At 43.9% G+C, this 8,357-nt stretch overlaps 1 protein-coding gene across 4 annotated transcripts in view; it reads left to right on the top strand.

Annotated features, from left to right (window-relative positions):
- The first annotated feature begins 936 nt into the window (after window positions 1-936).
- TCF3 (transcription factor 3) overlaps window positions 937-8,357 on the top strand; it is a 246,785-nt gene continuing 239,364 nt past the window's right edge. For 2 of the 4 annotated variants that reach the window (XR_012754630.1, XM_075352621.1), the window contains exon 1: window positions 937-1,128. The gene's annotated coding sequence lies outside the window, so the exon portion shown is untranslated. Of the gene's footprint in view, window positions 1,129-1,461; window positions 1,693-8,357 lie in introns of all 4 variants that reach the window. The other 2 variants (XM_075352619.1, XM_075352618.1) reach the window with 2 other exon arrangements.

The following is an 8,357-nucleotide window of genomic DNA, read 5'->3' as shown; positions in this document are numbered from 1 at the left end:
AGACTCGGGGGTGAAGGGGTTAACAATCCGTGGCATGGCATGCTTAAAATGTCACATAATGTGCCTGTCTTGCACATATACCAGTGTTGGGGCATTTGCACATAAATTTGCAACTTTAACACTAGAAGCCCCAGAGAGGGGTCATTTAACATTTCTACCATTGGAACCCTATGGAACTCGACGTTCCTGGGACTTCTAGTGTTAAAAGTCCCAATTGAGGGCTCAGAACAGAAGCACACACTGAGCGAGTAAAGAGCGCCTCGAGGTTGGACAGCTCGAGTATTGGAAATAATGGAAGGCAATGGGAAACTTGCTTCTCTGGAAGATTGACTTCCCTTATACTCGGCACTCGAGTCCAGCCCGTCCGACCTGCTGCTTTCTAGGACCGAGCATCCAAGCATAGTAGTGCTCACTCACCACAGACGTGAAAAAGGGGCAAAGCACGGAGAAAAACGAGCAAAAGCAAGGAAACCCCGGCCCTAAGGGTGGGATCTTATATGGCTGGATCTCCTACAGGCTGGGTACTTTACAGTCAGTTTGGGCCGACTGACTCCCTTTAGAGACAACAGGATGTAAACGCAACTGCGTGGGAGGAGGGAGCACAGCTCGAGGTCCCTTGAGACCTGGGCAGCCATCTTAAATCCGTTCTCTGAGGAAAGCTAATGATTACGTTTAGCGCTTCCACTTAACGTCGTCGACGCAAGGCAGGCGCCCAGAGAAGCACGTCACAACCATTACATAGTATTTGCTGCTGCCCGAGAGGAAGCAGACAGCCCCCTGAGCACAGGGCACACTAAAAGCACAATGAGCCGCGTAAGCCGAGAGTCGGCAGCGACCGTCAGCCACTAAACTGCGGCCTTAGGCTGTGAGCATGCGCAGGATCGAAGCACGTAGGGAGAAGTAATCTTCCCCCCTTGATTTGACCTGTCGCCTGTCAGTCAGCCTCAGCACCGTCTACTATTGGTTGATTCTGAAGGGGGCGTCGGAGTGCTATCACGGTGACGGTAAAACATATACAAGTTCGTCGTGCTATTCTTCGTATCCCTTCGCATGAGGCGAGAGAAGAAATAGTCCATTTCTCCCGCCCTCTGTTGCCTCGGGCTGGGGGCAGTACGCGGACAGCGAAGTGTGAGTACTGGATGTTTTGGGGTGTCACCTTGTACATAATCGAGTTCATGGAGGGTCTGCGAAATACAGGGGGCCGCTTGTTTTCGAAAGGGATTGTTATGAAAGCTGAACACGAATGGGATTAGAAACACGCGTGGCCTGTATTTTCCGCACAATAGCATTGTGCATAATACATACTGATAGAGCAGAGGGGGATTATTTCTGAGCAAGTGGCCCGAGCGGGAGGTTGGGAGCAGACGGAGTGGAGTGGGGGAGGGGAGCTTCCACGGGGGGAGGTGTGGATTGCTGCCTTTCCCCTCCCCCTCTTTCTTACTCTCTCTCGTTACATTGTAGCACTCGAAGTAGTTACAGTTGCCGTCTCCTAGTCTGGAAACAGACATCAGCATCCCCCGCCCCCTAAAATCCAGTCTGGAAGGGGCAGTCACTTGCGGGAGCCCCGAAGTTTCCCAACTCCATCGCTGCACCTTTGTTTTTGTGGAATCCATTCATCCTGCTACTTTTGGGGGCTGAATTCTGTATTCCCTGCTCCATGAAATCGTCCTGGAGGTGATTGCCATTGTAGAGGTAAATGTGATGTGTGCTGCTTCCATTGTGGCTGTATGGAAAAGCTGCCACAAAGCCCTTGTTTGTAATCTGTCTCCCAGTATGGCCACTGTCTTCTCTAACCATCCCCTAATGGCCACCCCAGAAGTGCCCCAAGTAGATGCCATCTGGAGAGAAGGGGGCTCCGTAAAGTTTTGTAGCTCCCAGCCATGATCCCGGCTGCTGTGCTCTGCTTTGTAAGAGCCCTCTAATGTCTCCTTCTTCCGATCCCACGCTCAGTTGTTCCCTACTCTCCATGTGTACATAGAGGTGCCCAAGCTTAACGCTTTGCGTTGTGGGGTTTGCTTCCCTAAGACACATGGCAGGGGTGTAATGGTGGATGAGAACCTTTTGTCCATAAGGAATTGGTTCTTCCTGAGTGAGTTTGGCAGGCTCAGTTTGTTGAAGGAGGGGAGGGATGAGAGGGAGGTGGTGGTTGTATAGAGGAGGGGGTGTCTTTCTGTGAGCTACAGAAACATCTGCTATGTGTTAACTGGGTAGAACAGGGACTCTAGCATTCATCTTGACAGAAAAAAGAAACTTCTGCGTGCTATTTATTGAGTAGATTGCTAGTCAATGGAACTATTGATCCGTTGTTTTCTATCCATAGCTTGCTGGTGGCTTCATAATCTGACTTTCTTGCTGGCTTTGTCATCATATGTTGCAGATTACACGCAAGGTTAATCAAAAAATATTAGGATGAGGCCTGAATCTTGGTGGCTTGTAAGCTGTAGTTATCAAACAGCTTTTTATAGTCTTGAGACTTAGGGTACTTTCACACTTGCGTTGTTTTTTTTTTTTTTGGCGCAATCCGCTGTCTTGGGAAACAGCGGAATCCGTTAACGGATTCCGTTGTTTCCCATAGACTTGCATTGATGACGGATTGTGCCAAAAGTACCTGCGTTGCTTCCGTTGGCCGATGCTCCGTTGCTTCCGCCAAGCGGAAGCAACGCAGAATGTAACGTTAAATGCTGGCGTCAAAATGACGCCAACCAACGGATTCCGTTGGTTCCGTTAAAATTTATAATGGTTCCCTATGGTAGCGGATTCCACTGCTAAGTGCTTAACAACGGAATCCGCTGCTGGATTCCGCTAATTTATTCTGCGCATGCCCAGAATGAAAAAAAAATAAATAAAACAGAGCCGACGGATTCCGTTAGACGGACGCCAAACGGACGCCAAACGGATGCAACGGTCCATTATTTCACAGGAATCAGCTAACGGATTCCTGTGAAATAACGGACCCGTTGCATCCGTTGACACCACAAAAATAACGGATGCGTCAAACGACGCAGCAACGGACCCAGTGGATTCAACACAACGCAAGTGTGAAAGTACCCTTAAAAAAAACAAACAAAAAAAAACCCACTTAGGAAACTTCAGAATTTTTGTCTCGAGGACATTAAAGGGTTGTGGGGTCCTGGGTCGTTAGAAGCCACAGCTGTGTGACATATGGATGAAGACAGTTTACCAAACATACCTAGCATTGAGCGTGTACTTGTTTTAAGGCTGGGTTCTCATGAGCATATTCCACGGCCCATATAGAGATGGCACTGGCCGGACCAGCCTTGGGTCGCCTGATCAAAATTTGCAGCCCTGTGTTTGATGGCTATAAATTTAGGCTGGGAGATCCTTCCTTCTGTGATTCTTTGACCCGAGACCAGGATTACAGTCTGTACATGGGCAGTGGAATACGCTCATGTGAACCCAGCCTTGGACTACATTTTGGTTCTATTTGAGCACGTTATGTTTTAATTTTATTTTTTTCATAATTTCTATACAGCTGACTAGTGTATTGGGGTAGGGACAAACTTTCCCTTGGCAAAAAATTGTCACTAGAGAAGATTTGGGAAATTGACAACAAACTAGATCCTTTCGTTCTCGGGACATATGAGTCTGCCAAAGGTATCTGGCAACATTTTGGCTGAACGAGATGTAAATGTCAAGTATATGTATGTGGTCAGCATTGGAAGGCCTGGTTCTAGGTTGGGCATGTGGAGTTTCAGTGCTTGATGCTTTTGTTTACAGGGTAGATAAGCTACTGCCACTGTGTTTGACAGCAGCTTACTCCCCATTGTGAATACATACAGTGAACTGAGCATGCATGTCTTTGGGGCAAGGGTAGGCCGAACAATAGATTGGCCATCAGCTTGTAATACTTTCCCGTAGAGCATATTTACTGTGGACCTTCCACTGCTAAGCTTGCTCAGTGGTAATTGCTATTTCAGATATCACTGCGGGGAAGGTGTTGCGCAGCCGTACATTTTACCCCTGGTATTGCAAAGTGTAAAATTTGCACGGATGTCCACAGACTAAGTTGACATGTTGTGGCCCTGTAACCTGAATCGCTTATTTTGCACTGTGGATATTTTTTTTGTTTTTAAGCATGTTATGTGCACATGAAATATCTTAAAATCACATGTACCTTGTAGGTGCTGTGAAATGTAGCCTAAAATCCACAGCATTTTTGCTATGTGGGAATGTTTTCTTTAAGCGTAAGGCGTTTTTGGATGTCTTAAAATGTCCATGGAGTAGAGAATTGTCTAAAATTAAAGAAATAATCATTACTTACCTCTTGTCTCCAATGTTGTCATTTTCACGGGCCCTACTAGTATTGGTAGAGATGACTTCCCATACATAATCACCTGACATTTGCAGCCAAGCACTGAGGCCAGATACCTGGCTGGATGTCATCACTTTTGGTATGGCACATGACCACTGTGGGGGATTGAAGGGATTTGTGATTTTTCCCTACTCCTGGACAAATAAAATAACCTAGAAAACGCCTTTTCCGTACACTTCAGTAAACTCGTGGAGTTTTGATATCAGGTCCAGAGTATCATTATTTGGGCCCAAGTACATTACACACATCTGAATTAGGCCTTATAGACCAGGGGTCTCAAACAAAATGTTGATTGCTACTTAAAATTAATAAAGTTCAGATTGGGCTCTGTTTCTGCTGTCATCAGTTTCATTGGGTTTCGTTTTTTTTTTTAATTTGAATGGCAAAAATAGTGTAGCCTGAATAGCGTTTCTTTTTAAAAGAAAAAACAGAAACCCTATGTAAGCTTTGTGGACTCTTAGGCTATGTGCCCACGCTGCGGATTTTGCTGCGGATTTTCCGAAAATCTGCAGCAGCGGCACTTCCAAGCCATTTCAATGGCATTTTGGAAATGCTGTGTCCATGCTGCGGATTTTTCCGCGGCGGATTTGCCGCGGATTTTGATCCGGAAAAATCTGCAGCATGTCAATTATAGTTGCGGATTTTGGTGCGGATTTTGGGTATAGAATGGGGAAAAAAAAAAATCCGCATCAAAATCCGCGGTAAATCCGCGGCAAAAATAAGGTGCGGATTTGCCGCGAAAGTCGCGGATTTTCATGCAGAAAAATCCGCAGGTACATTCTACCGTGGACACATAGCCTTAGAAGTTAATGGGATTCAGGGTTCCTTCCCACTAAGAATGGAACAGACCATACTACAACACTTGCGTTTATCCCATAGCCACCTATTTTTTAGGATATCTTAACAATATTAATCTGTTGTGTAGCATTTAGATCTTTCCAAACCATCTTCAATGTGTATGTGGATTTTAAGTGATGACATATTTATTTGCCAAGGGCAAACAATGTGTTAACACAGATATAACTTTCTGTGAGAAAAAAAAAGTCAAGTTAGAGAGGTTGGATGTTTTTTTTTAAAAAAACAAAAAACTGAATTGTTTAAAAAAAAAAAAAAAAAAAGCAAAGAAACCAAAACTGAACTTTGTGTTTGGTTTGCCGTGGTTATCTGCTTCCTTGGCTGCAGTAATGATCCACCTACAGTGTCCATTATAGCCAAATGGTCAAAGACTGTAGGCCCGGTCTGGAGTCAGATGCTCCTGATTCATGAAGACACATGCCTCTTCGTGAATCGGGAGCGTCAGACAAGTGGTGTATACCATTTGTGTGTACCTTCCCCAAATCCTAGTCCAGCCCCTACTGGAGTAAGATTTGTGTCTTCGCGAACGCCGCCTCCAGTCATGAATTTAACGAGCGGTGGTTGCCCCACCTCAGATCCACCCACCTTGTCGGTGCTGGGCAAAAATGGCGCAAGAATGCCAAAAGTCACAACATTTTAGCTTAGTTGCCAGTTGCGTAAAAGTGTGACTTTTCAAAGCTTTTAAGCCCGAACTCTTATGTTTTTTAAAGTTTTGTTGAATTGGAACATAAGTTTATTACAGACAGTTTAAAGCAAGAGAAGGCATGGAGTTGGTATTGAGCAATATTGGTAAAATTAAATATATTTGACTGAATCTGATTGGAGGAGTCCTACAGGCTATGCATACAATTATAATCTTGGGCATGGGATACTCATGTTCAACTACTGAGACCATAAGCAACAGAAAGGGAATTCTGCCTTGCATCTACCATACAGAAAAGTCACTGCCATATGTAAGCAATATGGTATAAAGGGCCATCTTTGGGTATAACGTACAGTGGGGAAAATAAGTATTTGATATAAAATCGGCAGTGTAAGTTTTCCCACCTACAAAGACTAGAGAGGTCTGTAATTTGTATCGGAGGTAACTTCAACTGGGGCACTGAATAAAAAAAATCCAGAAAATCACATTGTATGATTTGTAAATAATTATTTGCATTTTATTGCATGAAATAAGTATTTGATCACCTACCAACCAGCAAGAATTCTGCTCTCACAGACCTGTTATTTTTTTTCTTTAAGAAGCCCTCCTACTCTGCACTCATTATTCGTATTAAGGCCCTGTGCGCACTAGAAAATTTTTTTTCAAGTAATTTCAGAGTCTGAAAGACTAGCGCACTTGCGTTAAAAAAAGCACCAATAACGCACCGAAAAACGTATGCGTTTTTGATGCGTTTTTTCCGCAGGTTGGTGCCTGCGTTTTTTTTACCATTAGCTATAGCAAAAAACGCAGGTACCTGCAGAAAAGAAGGGACATGCTCATTCTTTTTCTCAAGAAATTCTGCAGAAAGAATGTTCTTGAGAAAAAAACGCAGTGTGCGCACAGCTATTTTTTTTTTTCCATAGATTTTGCTGGGGAATGTCTGCAAAAAGGGTACAACCATTTTCTCAAATTTTTGCAGCAAAAAAAGCAGGTAAAAATGCAATGTGCGCACAGGGCCTTATTGCACCTGTTCACACACAATCATTCACTCTCCACCATGGCCAAGACCAATGAGCGGTCTAAGGACATCAGGGGCAAAATTGTAGACCTGCACAAGATGAATATCATTCTTACTCGGTCTGGGGCTTCATACAGAATCTTGCCTTGTGGGGCAAGGATGATTCTGAGAGAGGTCCGGAATCAGCCCAGAACTACACGGGAGGACCTGGTTAATGACCTGAAGAGAGCTGGGAGCACAGTCTCAAAGATTACAGTTAGTAACACACCATCATGGATTACACATCATGGATTAAAATCCTGCAATTTGCGCAAGTTCCCCTGCTCACGCCAGCACGTGTGCAGGCCCATTTGAAGTTTGCCAGTGACAACTGAATGATCCAGAGGAGGCATGGGAAAAGGATATGTGGTCAGATGATGCCAAATAAGATCTTTTTGGTATCCACTCCACTCGCCGTTTTTGGAGGGAGAGTGAGTACCATCCCAAAAACATCATCCCAATTGTGAAGCATGGTCATAGAAAGGTCATACTTTGCAGGGTGGTTTTCTGCAAAGTGGACAGGACAACTGCACTGTATTGAAGAAAGGATGGATGGGGTCATGTATTGAGATTTTGGTCAACAACCTCCTTCCCTCAGAGAGCGTATTGAAGATGTGTCCTGGCTGGGTCTTCCAGCATGACAATGATCTCAAACACACAGCCAGCGCAACTAAGGCTATGTTCACACAGTGCATCTTTTCTAACCACAAAGATGCAGTGTTTTTGGCCCCAAAAAGCGCATCCGCGGCAAAAACGGATGAGTTTTTACCGCATTTTACCTAATGCGTTTTTTAAGTGAAATCTATTGACTGGAAGGACTGAAAAGCGCAAAAAGAATTGACATGCTGCATCTTCAAAAATGCAGCCAGGATGCAGACAAAAAAGATGCACTGTGTCCACAGCAAAATAGAAAGCTCATAGACTTTGGAGGAAGGAAATGCGTGCATTTTGGTGCATCTTTGTAACGTCAAAAACGCAATAAAAGATGCATTGTGTGAACATAGCCTAAGGCAGGGGTCGCAAACTCTGGGCCGCACAGAGGAAAAAAATAATTTTGGGGGCCGTATTCTTTGCAGGACAAAGTGACATTTTTATTGGTACCATTATTATTTATTTATTTATTTTTTCAAACCTTTGGATCACTGGTTTTGACCATTTTTCACTTGTTTTATTATAGCAAACATGCACATTCTTTGTTTAAATATAAAAAAAAATTTGGTTAAAAAAAGTCATGCCTTATTTTGAATTTTTTTTTTTTTTTTTTTTTTTAAATTTTATCCCTTTCTTGTAACTAATAGTCTTACAATTAGCACTATATAGTAATTTTGGCCAATATCTTTTAATGTTCCCCATCTTGTTGTAATGTGCCCATGCTAGTCCCCATCCTACAGTAATGTGCTTTTTCTTGTCCCCATCCTATGGCGATATTCCCCATCCTTGTAGTAATGTGCCTCATCCTTGTCCCCATC

This window comes from Anomaloglossus baeobatrachus, chromosome 1 (assembly GCF_048569485.1).
Source record: "Anomaloglossus baeobatrachus isolate aAnoBae1 chromosome 1, aAnoBae1.hap1, whole genome shotgun sequence".
Lineage (NCBI taxonomy): Eukaryota > Metazoa > Chordata > Amphibia > Anura > Aromobatidae > Anomaloglossus > Anomaloglossus baeobatrachus.
Note: the sequence above shows the minus strand (reverse complement) of the source record. Positions and strands in the feature narration are given on the sequence as shown.